The following is a 14,882-nucleotide window of genomic DNA, read 5'->3' as shown; positions in this document are numbered from 1 at the left end:
CACGCCCTTAAATTTAGTATTTAAGGGCTCCCTTGAACCTAAAGATTTAGATTCCTGCAACAACAAGAAGAAGGACTGCCTAGCTGAAAAACCCCTGCAGAGGAAGACCAGAAGACAACAACTGCCTTGGCTCCAGAAACTCACCGGCCTGTCTCCTGCCTTCCAAAGAACTCTGCTCCAGCGACGCCTTCCAAAGGGACCAGCGGCCTCTGAATCCTCTGAGGACTGCCCTGCTTCGACGACGACAAGAAACTCCCGAGGACAGCGGACCTGCTCCAAAAAGACTGCAACTTTATCCAAAGGAGCAGCTTTAAAAACCCCTGCAATCTCCCCGCAAGAAGCGTGAGACTTGCAACACTGCACCCGGCGACCCCGACTCGGCTGGTGGAGAACCAACACCTCAGGGAGGACCCCCGGACTACTCTACGACTGTGAGTACCAAAACCTGTCCCCCCTGGGCCCCCACAGCGCCGCCTGCAGAGGGAATCCCGAGGCTTCCCCTGACCGCGACTCTTTGAAACCTAAGTCCCGACGCCTGGAAAAGACCCTGCACCCGCAGCCCCCAGGACCTGAAGGACCGGACTTTCACTGCAGAAGTGACCACCAGGAGTCCCTCTCCCTTGCCCAAGTGGAGGTTTCCCCGAGGAAGCCCCCCCTTGCCTGCCTGCAGCGCTGAAGAGATCCCTTGATCTCTCATTGACTTCCATTGCGAACCCGACGCTTGTTCTAACACTGCACCCGGCCGCCCCCGCGCCGCTGAGGGTGAAATTTCTGTGTGGGCTTGTGTCCCCCCCGGTGCCCTACAAAACCCCCCTGGTCTGCCCTCCGAAGACGCGGGTACTTACCTGCAAGCAGACCGGAACCGGGGCACCCCCTTCTCTCCATTGAAGCCTATGCGTTTTGGGCACCACTTTGAACTCTGCACCTGACCGACCCTGAGCTGCTGGTGTGGTAACTTTGGGGTTGCTCTGAACCCCCAACGGTGGGCTACCTTGGACCAAGAACTGAACCCTGTAAGTGTCTTACTTACCTGGTAAAACTAACAAAAACTTACCTCCCCCAGGAACTGTGAAAATTGCACTGTGTCCACTTTTAAAATAGCTATTTGCGAATAACTTGAAAAGTATACATGCAATTGAAATGATTCAAAGTTCCTAATGTACTTACCTGCAATACCTTTCAAACAAGATATTACATGTTAAATTTGAACCTGTGGTTCTTAAAATAAACTAAGAAAAGATATTTTTCTATACAAAACCTATTGGCTGGATTTGTCTCAGTGTGTGTACCTCATTTATTGTCTATGTGTATGTACAACAAATGCTTAACACTACTCCTTGGATAAGCCTACTGCTCGACCACACTACCACAAAATAGAGCATTAGTATTATCTCTTTTTACCACTATTTTACCTCTAAGGGGAACCCTTGGACTCTGTGCATGCTACTCCTTACTTTGAAATAGCACATACAGAGCCAACTTCCTACAGGAAGCCTAGCAAACCTTGACATTGCTGGAAACTAGAAACCTAGGGGAATTCAGAATGGAGTGACTTGTGGTGCTCTCACCAAGTTCTGTTACCCAAAATCCTTTGCAAACATCAAAATTTGACAAAAAAAACACCTTTCCCTCACATTTTGGTGATAGAAGGTTCTGGAATCTAAGAGGAGCCACAAATTTCCTTCCACCCAGCATCCCCCCCAAGTCTCCCAATAACAATGGCACTTCACTTGTGTGGGTAGGCCTAGTGCCTGGAACAGGAAATGCCCCAAAATGCAACATGGACACATCACATTTTGCCCAAAGAAAACTGATCTGTTTTTTGCAAAGTGCCTATCTGTAAATTTTGGCCTCTAGCTCATCCGGCAACTAAGAAAACCCAGCAAACCTGGATATTTCTGAAAATTAGACGCCCAGGGGAACCCAGGATGGGTTGACTTGTGGTGCTCTCACCAGGTTCTGTTATCCAGAATCCTTAGCAAAGCTCAATATTTGGCCCAAAAAAAAAAAAAACTAAAACTTTTTCCTCACATTTCGGTGCTGCAAAGTTCTGGAATCTGAGGGGAGCCCCAAACTTACTTCTACCCAGCATTCCCCCCACATCTTCCGATAAAATTGGTACCTCACTTTCTCACTTGCAAGGGTAGGCCTAGTACCTGCAACAGGAAAGGACCCAAAACACTACGTGGACACATTAAAATGATCAAATATAAAACTACCTGTTTTTGCAAAAGGGGGAGGGGGGGTGTCACCTATGCTTTTGGTTCTGGGCTCATCTGCCATTTAGGGAAACCTACCAAACACAGACATTTCTGAAAACTAGACACCCGAGGGAGTTCAGGGAGGTGCGAGTTGTGTGGCTCCCTCAGAGTTTGCTTACCCAGAATCCTCAGCAAACCTCAAATTTAGCTAAATAAAATAATATATATATATTTTTAAAACCACATTTTCCACACATTTCTGTGTGGGATCACCGCACAGACACAAATTGTTTATCACCCAATGTTCCCTTCAGTCTCCCGATAAAAATGATACCTCACTTGAGTAGGTGGACAAAGCGCCAGTGACAGGGAAGAGCCAAAAACATGTTGAAATTGAGGAGGGGAACCAAAGCGGGTCCAAAAGGGCAGTTTGGGAAAGAAAATTGTTTTTAGGCTGACAAGCGGGGCAGAATTTTTATCGGTATAGATGCGACAATGCAGGGTAGTAGGAATTTTGTGGATACCTGCAGATTCAAGAAGGTTCCATCACAAAAATGTGGGGAAAATGTGCGATTTCCAGCAAAGTTGGAGGTTTGCAGGGCATTGTGGGTAGGAAAATTGTGCGGGGTGCATCTAAAGCACACCACCCTGCATTCACCCAGATGTTTAGTTTCAGATGTGTCTAGGTTTCGTAGAATTTTCTAGATTGCAGTGTCCCATAGTCAAAAAACTGCAGCCTGCACCATTCCAAGTGGGACAATTTTGAGAGTTAGCCAAGCTCTTGTGGCCCAAATGTAAAGCCAAAATCATCAAATGTCCTCCTGCTTGCCGCTGGGATAAGATCTTTTAGTGTTTGGGGAGGGGGGGGGGGGGGGATGAAAGTCTGTTACCCCCTTCAGTTGGAGTGGGGGCATAACCATGCATTTACTGGTTAGTGGCTATTACCCCACTATTTCTTTTTTGTTTGTTTAATTCCCTGACATCTAGTATGCTTTCTGCACCCCTCCCCCCAGGGACTAGATTGGTGGTAATTGCTCCATCTGCCCACCAGTGGGCAGAACAACTTTGTCCCAATTTATTTTGGGTGGAGGTATGGCCAAACCCATCCTCTTTTTTTTTAAAATCTTCCCAGGTGTCTAGTGGGCCTATTTACCCCTAAGGGGGGGCAGAAACGGCCAACATAATGTGCCCCGATGAGGAGTGACCCTTGCCCAAGTGCCCCCCCCCCCCCCCCCCAACAAACAAAACACACCAATCCCCGGTGCCTAGGTGGTTTCTGGCCCCCCTGGGTGCAGGTGGGCCTAATAGAAATAGGCCGATCTGCCCCTAAGTGGGACAGAAGTGGTAAGAAAATAACCCCCTGCCCCCTGATTCCCCCCCCACCCCCCCTCTCCAGGGGAGCGACCCCTGCCTAAGGGCCTAGAAAAAAAGGCCTAATAAAAAAATGCCCCCCTTGGGAAGCTAACCTTGCTTAAGGGGCCGCTCCCCTCGAGTGTTTACTATACGTAAACAAAGTCCCTGATGTCTGGTGGGCATTCCTGCAACCCGATCGCTATGCGATGGGGCTGCAGAAATGCTCAGAAAAACATCAAAGGAAAGGATCAAAGGAAAGGAAAAGCCTTTCCTTTCCTTTGATGCATCTCTGATCTTCCCCCACCGCCCCGATGGGAAAAGAAACGCAAGCATTTCCGAGGGTGCCCTTTGATGTGGTCAGCGTGCGCTGACCTCATAAGACATCACTTAGGGGGAGGGGGTCCTGGGTGGAAGGGGAAGTGATTCCCCTTCAATCCCTGCCCAGGGGAGGGGTGGGAGGCCCACGGCGGCAGTGCGGGCCAAGCCCAGGATGTAACTGTTACGTCCTCGGCAACCGAGCAGTGCAGCCAAGGAGGTAACCATTAGGTCCTTGGCAACCAAGGGGTTCATAAATCCCACGCTCTGCTATTTTACTGAGACTATGGTTTTACAGTGCAGCTGTCAAGCAGACCTATTGCTCACTTGGAGTGTATGTTGGTGCATGTATGTGGGAGGTTATGTGTATGTATGTGGGTGAGTCAGTGGGTGTATCTATGCAGGTGTATGTGTGTATGTATGTGGGTAGGTGTGTGTGGATAGGTGTATGTATGTGGGTGGGTGTATGTAGGTAGGTGGATGGGTGTAGGTGGGTGGGTAGGTCGATAGGTGGGTGTGTGTAGGTAGGTGGATAGGGATGGGTGGATAGGTGTAGGTGGGTGGGTGGATAGGTGTAGGTGGGTGGGTGGATAGGTGTAGGTGGATAGGTGTAGGTGGGTGGGTGTGTGTAGGTGGGTGGGCGTGTGTAGGTGGGTGGGCGTGTGTAGGTGGGTGGGCGTGTGTAGGTAGGTGGATAGGTGTAAGTGGGTGGGTGTATGTAGGTAGGTGGATAGGTGTATGTGGGTGGGTGTATGTGGGTGGGTGTATGTGGGTGGGTAGATAGGTGTAGGTGGGTGTATGTGGGTGGGTTGGTAGGTGTATGTGGGTGGATAGGTGTATGTAGGTGGGTGGATAGGTGTATGTAGGTGGGTGGATAGGTAGCTACATGGATGTACGCGTGACAGGGTTTGAAAACTCAACTCGCCCCCTCGCAATGGTGACAAGTGTGGGGCAGCGCAAGGCCATTCTGAAGGTCAGTGGCTAAGCAGCAAGCGATCTTACACCACGTCACAGTGTGTAAGCCATCACTCACACCTGCATTCTGAATGAAAGTGCGTAAATCCGCCAACTCAGACGGCGGATTGCAAGGGGGGGGAGTGACTCCAAGGGACCCTTCACAATCGGGCACAATGAATGTGCTCCTGGGCTCTGCAAAGCTTGTCCTCTGCACTTCATCTCCTCATCTATGACCCTCTACTATCCCTGCGCTCCCCCAACCGTACAGCCTACCCCTTCCACCAGCTGTGACCCCACCCCCCCCACCCCCATCACAGCTTCTGGGATCGCCTGCCATGAGCTAGGCGCTACCTCTGTGACCCACAGCCACCCTCCAACCGATCTAGGCGATCACCAGCTATCTCTGAGCACCAAGAGGTTAGAAAGGCAGCCTGCAAAAAAACGTGTTATATTTACTTATGGACAGTGGTCAAATAAATGTTTGAGCTGCATTCATAGTCTTCATAAGCTTTGTCTTGGTAGACAGAAAAAAAACAAAAATAAACACACCGCACCCAGCCCCTAAAGGTTAAGTGTTTGTGAAAGTGCTTTCATTTCCAGAAGTAAGTTACAATTGATTGTTTTTCCACTGATGGTGTGCAGTGAATACCAAATACAGGTTGGAAACTGAGCACAAAATGAAACATGGGATCCCAGCAGCTAAACAGACTGTACTCTCAACAGATGATGAATATTAAAATATTATAAGAACGATCTACAAAAAGTAATTCTGGCTGTAGTTATTCAGTTCATCAACACTGAGCTGATAGGATGACCCCTCTGAATTCTATGGAGTGAATACTTGGGGGCAGTGGGATGCTGGGGGGGTGACTCCTCTGTAGTATATGGAGTGAGCACTCGGGCTGTGGGATGCTGGGGGGTGACTCCTCTGTAGTCTATGGAGTGAGCACTCGGGGCTGTGGGATGCGGGGGTGACTCCTCTGTAGTAGTCTATGGAGTGAACACTCGGGGGCTGTGGGATGCTGGGGGGGTGACTCCTCTGTAGTCTATGGATTGAACACTCGGGGGAGGGACTCCTCTGTAGTCTATGGAGTGAGCACTCGGGGCTGTGGGATGCGGGGGGTGACTCCTCTGTAGTAGTCTATGGAGTGAACACTCCTGGGGGGGCTGTGGGATGCTGGGGGGGGGTGACTCCTCTGTAGTCTATAGAGTGAGCACTCGGGGCTGTGGGATGCTGGGGGGTGACTCCTCTGTAGTCTATGGAGTGAACACTCCTGGGGGGCTGTGGGCTGCTGGGGGTGACTCCTCTGTAGTCTATGGAATGAACACTCCTGGGGGGCTGTGGGATGCTGGGGGTGACTCCTGTAGTCTATGGAGTGAGCACTCAGGGGGCTGTGGGATGCTGGGGGGTCACTCCTCTGTAGTCTATGGAGTGAACACTCGGGGCTGTGGGATGCTGGGGGGGGGGGTGACTCCTCTGTAGTCTATGGAGTGAACACTCAGGGGCTGTGGGATGCTGGGGGGGGTGTGACTCGTAGGTAGTCTGTGGAGTGAGCACTCGGGGGGGCTGTGGGATGCTGGGGGTCACTCCTCTGTAGTCTGTGGAGTGAACACACTTGGGGGGGTGACTCCTCTGTAGTCTGTGGAGTGAACACTCTGGGGGGGGGCTGTGGGATGCTGGGGGTGACTCCTCTGTAGTCTATGGAGTGAACACTCAGGGCTGTGGAATGCTGGGGTGACTCCTCTGTAGTCTATGGAGTGAACACTCTGGGGGGGCTGTGGGATGCTGGGGGGTGACTCCTCTGTAGTCTATGGAGAGACACTTGGGGATGCTGGGAGAGTGACTCCTCTGTAGTCTATGAAGTGAACACTCGGGGGCTCTGGGATGCGGGGGGAGTGACTCCTCTGTAGTCTATGGAGTGAACACTCGGGGGCTCTGGGATGCTGGGGGTGACTCCTCTGTAGTAGTCTATGGAGTGAACACTCGGGGGCTGTGGGATGCTGGGAGTGACTCCTCTGTAGTCTATGGAGTGAACACTCGGGGGGTCTGGAATGCTGGGGGAGTGACTCCTCTGTAGTCTATGGAGTGAACACTCTGGGGGGGCTGTGGAATGCTGGGGGTGATTCCTCTGTAGTCTATGGAGTGAGCACTCAGGGGTCTGTGGGATGCTGGGGGTGACTCCTCTGTAGTCTATGGAGTGAACACTCTGGGGGTCTGTGGGATGCTGGGGGGGGGGGTTTGACTCCTCTGAAGTCTATGGAGTGAGCACTCGGGGGCTGAGGGATGCTGGGGGGGTGACTCCTCTGTAGTCTATGGAGTGAACACTCGGGGCTGTGGGATGCTGGGGGTGACTCCTCTGTAGTCCATGGAGTGAACACTCAGGGGTCTGTGGGATGCTGGGAGTGACTCCTCTGTAGTCTATGGAGTGAACACTCGGGGGCTCTGGGATGCTGGGGGTGACTCCTCTGTAGTAGTCTATGGAGTGAACACTCGGGGGCTCTGGGATGCTGGGGGTGACTCCTCTGTAGTAGTCTATGGAGTGAACACTCTGGGGCTGTGGGATGCTGGGGGTGACTCCTCTGTAGTAGTCTATGGAGTGAACACTCGGGGGCTGTGGGATGCTGGGAGTGACTCCTCTGTAGTAGTCTATGGAGTGAACACTCGGGGGCTGTGGGATGCTGGGAGTGACTCCTCTGTAGTAGTCTATGGAGTGAACACTCGGGGGCTGTGGGATGCTGGGAGTGACTCCTCTGTAGTCTATGGAGTGAACACTCGGGGGCTCTGGGATGCTGGGGGAGTGACTCCTCTGTAGTCTATGGAGTGAACACTCGGGGGCTCTGGGATGCTGGGGGAGTGACTCGTCTGTAGTCTATGGAGTGAACACTCGGGGGCTCTGGGATGCTGGGGGAGTGACTCCTCTGTAGTCTATGGAGTGGACACTCGGGGGCTCTGGGATGCTGGGGGTGACTCCTCTGTAGTCTATGGAGTGAACACTCCGGGGGGCTCTGGGATGCTGGGGGTGACTCCTCTGTAGTCTATGGAGTGAGCACTCGGGGTCTGAGGGATGCTGGGGGGTGACTCCTCTGTAGTCTATGGAGTGAAAACTCCTGGGGGTCTGTGGGATGCTGGGGGGTGACTCCTCTGTAGTCAATGGAGTGAACACTCCTGGGGGGGCTGTGTTATACTGGGGGTGACTCCTCTGTAGTCTATGGAGTGAAAACTCAGGGGGCTGTGGGATGCTGGGGGTGACTCCTCTGTAGTCTATGGAGTGAGCACTCGGGTGCTGAGGGATGCTGGGGGGTGACTCCTCTGTAGTCTATGGAGTGAGCACTCGGGGGCTGAGGGATGCTGGGGGGTGACTCCTCTGTAGTCTGGAGTGAACACTCGGGCTGAGGGATGCTGGGGGGGGGGGTTTGACTCCTCTGTAGTCTATGGAGTGAACACTCGGGGGCTGTGGGATGCTGGGGGTGACTCCCCTGTAGTCTATGGAGTGAACACTCGGGGGCTGAGGGATGCTGGGGTGGGGGTGACTCCCCTGTAGTCTATGGAGTGAACACTCGGGGGCTGTGGGATGCTGGGGGTGACTCCCCTGTAGTCTATGGAGTGAACACTCGGGGGCTGTGGGCTGCTGGGGGGGTGACTCCTCTGTAGTCTGTGGAGTGAACACTCCTGGGGGGGCTGGGGATGCTGGGGTGACTCCTCTGTAGTCTATGGAGTGAACACTCGGGGCTGTGGGATGCTGGGGTGACTCCTCTGTAGTCTATGGAGTGAACACTCTGGGGGTCTGTGGGATGCTGGGGGGGTGACTCCTCTGAAGTCTATGGAGTGAACACTCGGGGGAGGGACTCCTCTGTAGTATATGGAGTGAACACTCCTGGGGGGGCTGTGGGATGCTGGGGGGTGACTCCTCTGTAGTCTGTGGAGTGAACACTCCTGGGGGGGCTGTGGGATGCTGGGGTGACTCCTCTGTAGTCTATGGAGTGAACACTCCTGGGGGGGGGCTGTGGGATGCTGGGGCGACTCCTCTGTAGTCTATGGAGTGAACACTCGGGGGCTGAGGGATGTTGAGGGGGGTTTGACTCCTCTGTAGTCTATGGAGTGAACACTCGGGGGCTGTGGGATGCTGGGGTGACTCCTCTGTAGTCTATGGGGTGAACACTCGGGGCTGTGGGATGCTGAGGGTGACTCCTCTGTAGTCTATGGAGTGAACATTCTGGGGGTCTGTGGGATGCTGGGGTGACTCCTCTGTAGTCTATGGAGTGAACACTCGGGAGGGCTGTGGGATGCTGGGAGTGACTCCTCTGTAGTCTGTGGAGTGAACACTCGGGGGGCTGAGGGATGCTGAGGGGGGTTTGACTCCTCTGTAGTCTATGGAGTGAACACTCAGGGGGCTGAGGGATGCTGGGGGGGGGTTGACTCCTCTGTAGTCTATGGAGTGAACATTCTGGGGGTCTGTGGGATGCTGGGGTGACTCCTCTGTAGTCTATGGAGTGAACACTCGGGAGGGCTGTGGGATGCTGGGAGTGACTCCTCTGTAGTCTGTGGAGTGAGCACTCGGGAGGGCTGTGGGATGCTGGGAGTGACTTCTCTGTAGTCTGTGGAGTGAACACTATGGGGGTCTGTGGGATGCTGGGGGTGACTCCTCTGTAGTCTATGGAGTGAGCACTCTGGGGGTCTGTGGGATGCTGGGGGGTGACTCCTCTGTAGTCTATGGAGTGAACCCTCGGGGGTCTGTGGGATGCTGGGGGTGACTCCTATGTAGTCTATGGAGTGAACCCTCGGGGGTCTGTGGGATGCTGGGGGTGACTCCTCTGTAGTCAACACTCGGGGGCTGTGGGATGCTGGGGGTGACTCCTCTGTAGTCTATGGAGTGAAAACTCCTGGGGGTCTGTGGGATGCTGGGGGCTGACTCCTCTGTAGTCTATGGAGTGAACACTCGGGGGCTGAGGGATGCTGGGGGGGGGAGTTTGACTCCTCTGAAGTCTATGGAGTGAGCACTCGGGTGCTGAGGGATGCTGGGGGTGACTCCTCTGTAGTCTATGGAGTGAGCACTCGGGGCTGAGGGATGCTGGGGGGTGACTCCTCTGTAGTGAACACTCGGGCTGAGGGATGCTGGGGGGGGGGGTTTGACTCCTCTGAAGTCTATGGAGTGAACAATCGGGGCTGTGGGATGCTGGGGGTGACTCCTCTGTAGTCCATGGAGTGAGCACTCTGGGGCTGGGGGATGCTGGGGGTGACTCCTCTGTAGTGAACACTCAGGGGCTGTGGGATGCTGGGGGGTGGGGTGACTCCTCTGTAGTCTATGGAGTGAACACTCAGGGCTGTGGAATGCTGGGGTGACTCCTCTGTAGTCTATGGAGTGAACACTCTGGGGGGGCTGTGGAATGCTGGGGGTGACTCCTCTGTAGTCTATGGAGTGAGCACTCGGGGGTCTGTGGGATGCTGGGGGTGACTCCTCTGTAGTCTATGGAGTGAAAACTCCTGGGGGTCTGTGGGATGCTGGGGGCTGACTCCTCTGTAGTCTATGGAGTGAACACTCGGGGGCTGAGGGATGCTGGGGGGGGGGGGGGGAGGGGAGTTTGACTCCTCTGAAGTCTATGGAGTGAGAACTCGGGTGCTGAGGGATGCTGGGGGTGACTCCTCTGTAGTCTATGGAGTGAGCACTCGGGGCGGAGGGATGCTGGGGGGTGACTCCTCTGTAGTGAACACTCGGGCTGAGGGATGCTGGGGGGGGGGTTTGACTCCTCTGAAGTCTATGGAGTTAACAATCGGGGCTTTGGGATGCTGGGGGTGACTCCTCTGTAGTCCATGGAGTGAGCACTCTGGGGCTGGGGGATGCTGGGGGTGACTCCTCTGTAGTCTGGAGTGAACACTCAGGGGCTGTGGGATGCTGGGGGGTGGGGTGACTCCTCTGTAGTCTATGGAGTGAACACTCAGGGCTGTGGAATGCTGGGGTGACTCCTCTGTAGTCTATGGAGTGAACACTATGGGGGGGCTGTGGAATGCTGGGGGTGACTCCTCTGTAGTCTATGGAGTGAGCACTCGGGGGTCTGTGGGATGCTGGGGGTGACTCCTCTGTAGTCTATGGAGTGAAAACTCCTGGGGGTCTGTGGGATGCTGGGGGGTGACTCCTCTGTAGTCTATGGAGGGAACACTCGGGGGCTCTGGGATGCTGGGGGAGTGACTCCTCTGTAGTCTATGGAGTGGACACTCGGGGGCTCTGGGATGCTGGGGGTGACTCCTCTGTAGTCTATGGAGTGAGCACTCGGGGTCTGAGGGATGCTGGGGGGTGACTCCTCTGTAGTCTATGGAGTGAAAACTCCTGGGGGTCTGTGGGATGCTGGGGGGTGACTCCTCTGTAGTCAATGGAGTGAACACTCCTGGGGGGGCTGTGTTATACTGGGGGTGACTCCTCTGTAGTCTATGGAGTGAAAACTCAGGGGGCTGTGGGATGCTGGGGGTGACTCCTCTGTAGTCTATGGAGTGAGCACTCGGGTGCTGAGGGATGCTGGGGGGTGACTCCTCTGTAGTCTATGGAGTGAGCACTCGGGGGCTGAGGGATGCTGGGGGGTGACTCCTCTGTAGTCTGGAGTGAACACTCGGGCTGAGGGATGCTGGGGGGGGGGGTTTGACTCCTCTGTAGTCTATGGAGTGAACACTCGGGGGCTGTGGGATGCTGGGGGTGACTCCCCTGTAGTCTATGGAGTGAACACTCGGGGGCTGAGGGATGCTGGGGTGGGGGTGACTCCCCTGTAGTCTATGGAGTGAACACTCGGGGGCTGTGGGATGCTGGGGGTGACTCCCCTGTAGTCTATGGAGTGAACACTCGGGGGCTGTGGGCTGCTGGGGGGGTGACTCCTCTGTAGTCTGTGGAGTGAACACTCCTGGGGGGGCTGGGGATGCTGGGATGACTCCTCTGTAGTCTATGGAGTGAACACTCGGGGCTGTGGGATGCTGGGGTGACTCCTCTGTAGTCTATGGAGTGAACACTCTGGGGGTCTGTGGGATGCTGGGGGGGTGACTCCTCTGAAGTCTATGGAGTGAACACTCGGGGGAGGGACTCCTCTGTAGTATATGGAGTGAACACTCCTGGGGGGGCTGTGGGATGCTGGGGGGTGACTCCTCTGTAGTCTGTGGAGTGAACACTCCTGGGGGGGCTGTGGGATGCTGGGGTGACTCCTCTGTAGTCTATGGAGTGAACACTCCTGGGGGGGGGCTGTGGGATGCTGGGGCGACTCCTCTGTAGTCTATGGAGTGAACACTCGGGGGCTGAGGGATGTTGAGGGGGGTTTGACTCCTCTGTAGTCTATGGAGTGAACACTCGGGGGCTGTGGGATGCTGGGGTGACTCCTCTGTAGTCTATGGGGTGAACACTCGGGGCTGTGGGATGCTGAGGGTGACTCCTCTGTAGTCTATGGAGTGAACATTCTGGGGGTCTGTGGGATGCTGGGGTGACTCCTCTGTAGTCTATGGAGTGAACACTCGGGAGGGCTGTGGGATGCTGGGAGTTACTCCTCTGTAGTCTGTGGAGTGAACACTCGGGGGGCTGAGGGATGCTGAGGGGGGTTTGACTCCTCTGTAGTCTATGGAGTGAACACTCAGGGGGCTGAGGGATGCTGGGGGGGGGGTTGACTCCTCTGTAGTCTATGGAGTGAACATTCTGGGGGTCTGTGGGATGCTGGGGTGACTCCTCTGTAGTCTATGGAGTGAACACTCGGGAGGGCTGTGGGATGCTGGGAGTGACTCCTCTGTAGTCTGTGGAGTGAGCACTCGGGAGGGTTGTGGGATGCTGGGAGTGACTCCTCTGTAGTCTGTGGAGTGAGCACTCTGGGGGGGCTGTGGGATGCTGGGGGTGACTCCTCTGTAGTCTGTGGAGTGAACACTATGGGGGTCTGTGGGATGCTGGGGGTGACTCCTCTGTAGTCTATGGAGTGAGCACTCTGGGGGTCTGTGGGATGCTGGGGGGTGACTCCTCTGTAGTCTATGGAGTGAACCCTCGGGGGTCTGTGGGATGCTGGGGGTGACTCCTATGAAGTCTATGGAGTGAACCCTCGGGGGTCTGTGGGATGCTGGGGGTGACTCCTCTGTAGTCAACACTCGGGGGCTGTGGGATGCTGGGGGTGACTCCTCTGTAGTCTATGGAGTGAAAACTCCTGGGGGTCTGTGGGATGCTGGGGGCTGACTCCCCTGTAGTCTATGGAGTGAACACTCGGGGGCTGAGGGATGCTGGGGGGGGGGGGGGAGTTTGACTCCTCTGAAGTCTATGGAGTGAGCACTCGGGTGCTGAGGGATGCTGGGGGTGACTCCTCTGTAGTCTATGGAGTGAGCACTCGGGGCTGAGGGATGCTGGGGGGTGACTCCTCTGTAGTGAACACTCGGGCTGAGGGATGCTGGGGGGGGGGTTTGACTCCTCTGAAGTCTATGGAGTGAACAATCGGGGCTGTGGGATGCTGGGGGTGACTCCTCTGTAGTCCATGGAGTGAGCACTCTGGGGCTGGGGGATGCTGGGGGTGACTCCTCTGTAGTGAACACTCAGGGGCTGTGGGATGCTGGGGGGTGGGGTGACTCCTCTGTAGTCTATGGAGTGAACACTCAGGGCTGTGGAATGCTGGGGTGACTCCTCTGTAGTCTATGGAGTGAACACTCTGGGGGGGCTGTGGAATGCTGGGGGTGACTCCTCTGTAGTCTATGGAGTGAGCACTCGGGGGTCTGTGGGATGCTGGGGGTGACTCCTCTGTAGTCTATGGAGTGAAAACTCCTGGGGGTCTGTGGGATGCTGGGGGCTGACTCCTCTGTAGTCTATGGAGTGAACACTCGGGGGCTGAGGGATGCTGGGGGGGGGGGGGGGGGAGTTTGACTCCTCTGAAGTCTATGGAGTGAGCACTCGGGTGCTGAGGGATGCTGGGGGTGACTCCTCTGTAGTCTATGGAGTGAGCACTCGGGGCGGAGGGATGCTGGGGGGTGACTCCTCTGTAGTGAACACTCGGGCTGAGGGATGCTGGGGGGGGGGGGGTTTGACTCCTCTGAAGTCTATGGAGTGAACAATCGGGGCTTTGGGATGCTGGGGGTGACTCCTCTGTAGTCCATGGAGTGAGCACTCTGGGGCTGGGGGATGCTGGGGGTGACTCCTCTGTAGTCTGGAGTGAACACTCAGGGGCTGTGGGATGCTGGGGGGTGGGGTGACTCCTCTGTAGTCTATGGAGTGAACACTCAGGGCTGTGGAATGCTGGGGTGACTCCTCTGTAGTCTATGGAGTGAACACTATGGGGGGGCTGTGGAATGCTGGGGGTGACTCCTCTGTAGTCTATGGAGTGAGCACTCGGGGGTCTGTGGGATGCTGGGGGTGACTCCTCTGTAGTCTATGGAGTGAAAACTCCTGGGGGTCTGTGGGATGCTGGGGGGTGACTCCTCTGTAGTCTATGGAGTGAAAACTCCTGGGGGTCTGTGGCATGCTGGGGGGTGACTACTCTGTAGTCTATGGAGTGAAAACTCCTGGGGGTCTGTGGGATGCTGGGGGGTGACTCCTCTGTAGTCTATGGAGTGAAAACTCCTGGGGGTCTGTGGGATGCTGGGGGGTGACTCCTCTGTAGTCTATGGAGTGAAAACTCCTGGGGGTCTGTGGGATGCTGGGGGGTGACTCCTCTGTAGTCTATGGAGTGAAAACTCCTGGGGGTCTGTGGGATGCTGGGGGGTGACTCCTCTGTAATCTATGGAGTGAACACTCCTGGGGGGCTGTGTTATTCTGGGGGTGACTCCTCTGTAGTCTATGGAGTGAACACTTTGGGGGGGGGGGCTGTGGGATGCTGGGGGTGACTCCTCTGTAGTCTATGGAGTGAACACTCGGGGGCTGAGGGATGCTGGGGGGGTGTAACTCCTCTGAAGTCTATGGAGTGAGCACTTGGGGGGCTGAGGGATGCTGGGGGGTGACTCCTCTGTAGTCTGTGGAGTGAACACTCGGGGGCTGTGGGTTGCTGGGGGTGACTCCTCTGTAGTCTATGGAGTGAACACTCGGGCTGTGAGATGCTGGGACGTGACCCCTCTGTAGTCTATGGAGT

At 55.3% G+C, this 14,882-nt stretch overlaps 1 protein-coding gene across 1 annotated transcript in view; it reads right to left on the bottom strand.

Moving 5' to 3' along the window:
• The window catches only part of SMC1A (structural maintenance of chromosomes 1A), a 205,068-nt gene that overhangs the window by 146,810 nt on the left and 43,376 nt on the right, over positions 1-14,882 (bottom strand). The gene's annotated exons all lie outside the window — the stretch shown is intronic.

This window comes from Pleurodeles waltl, chromosome 10 (genome assembly GCF_031143425.1).
Source record: "Pleurodeles waltl isolate 20211129_DDA chromosome 10, aPleWal1.hap1.20221129, whole genome shotgun sequence".
Taxonomy (NCBI): domain Eukaryota; kingdom Metazoa; phylum Chordata; class Amphibia; order Caudata; family Salamandridae; genus Pleurodeles; species Pleurodeles waltl.
The sequence above is the reverse complement of the archived record's forward strand: the minus strand, read 5'-3'. Positions and strand labels throughout refer to the sequence as shown.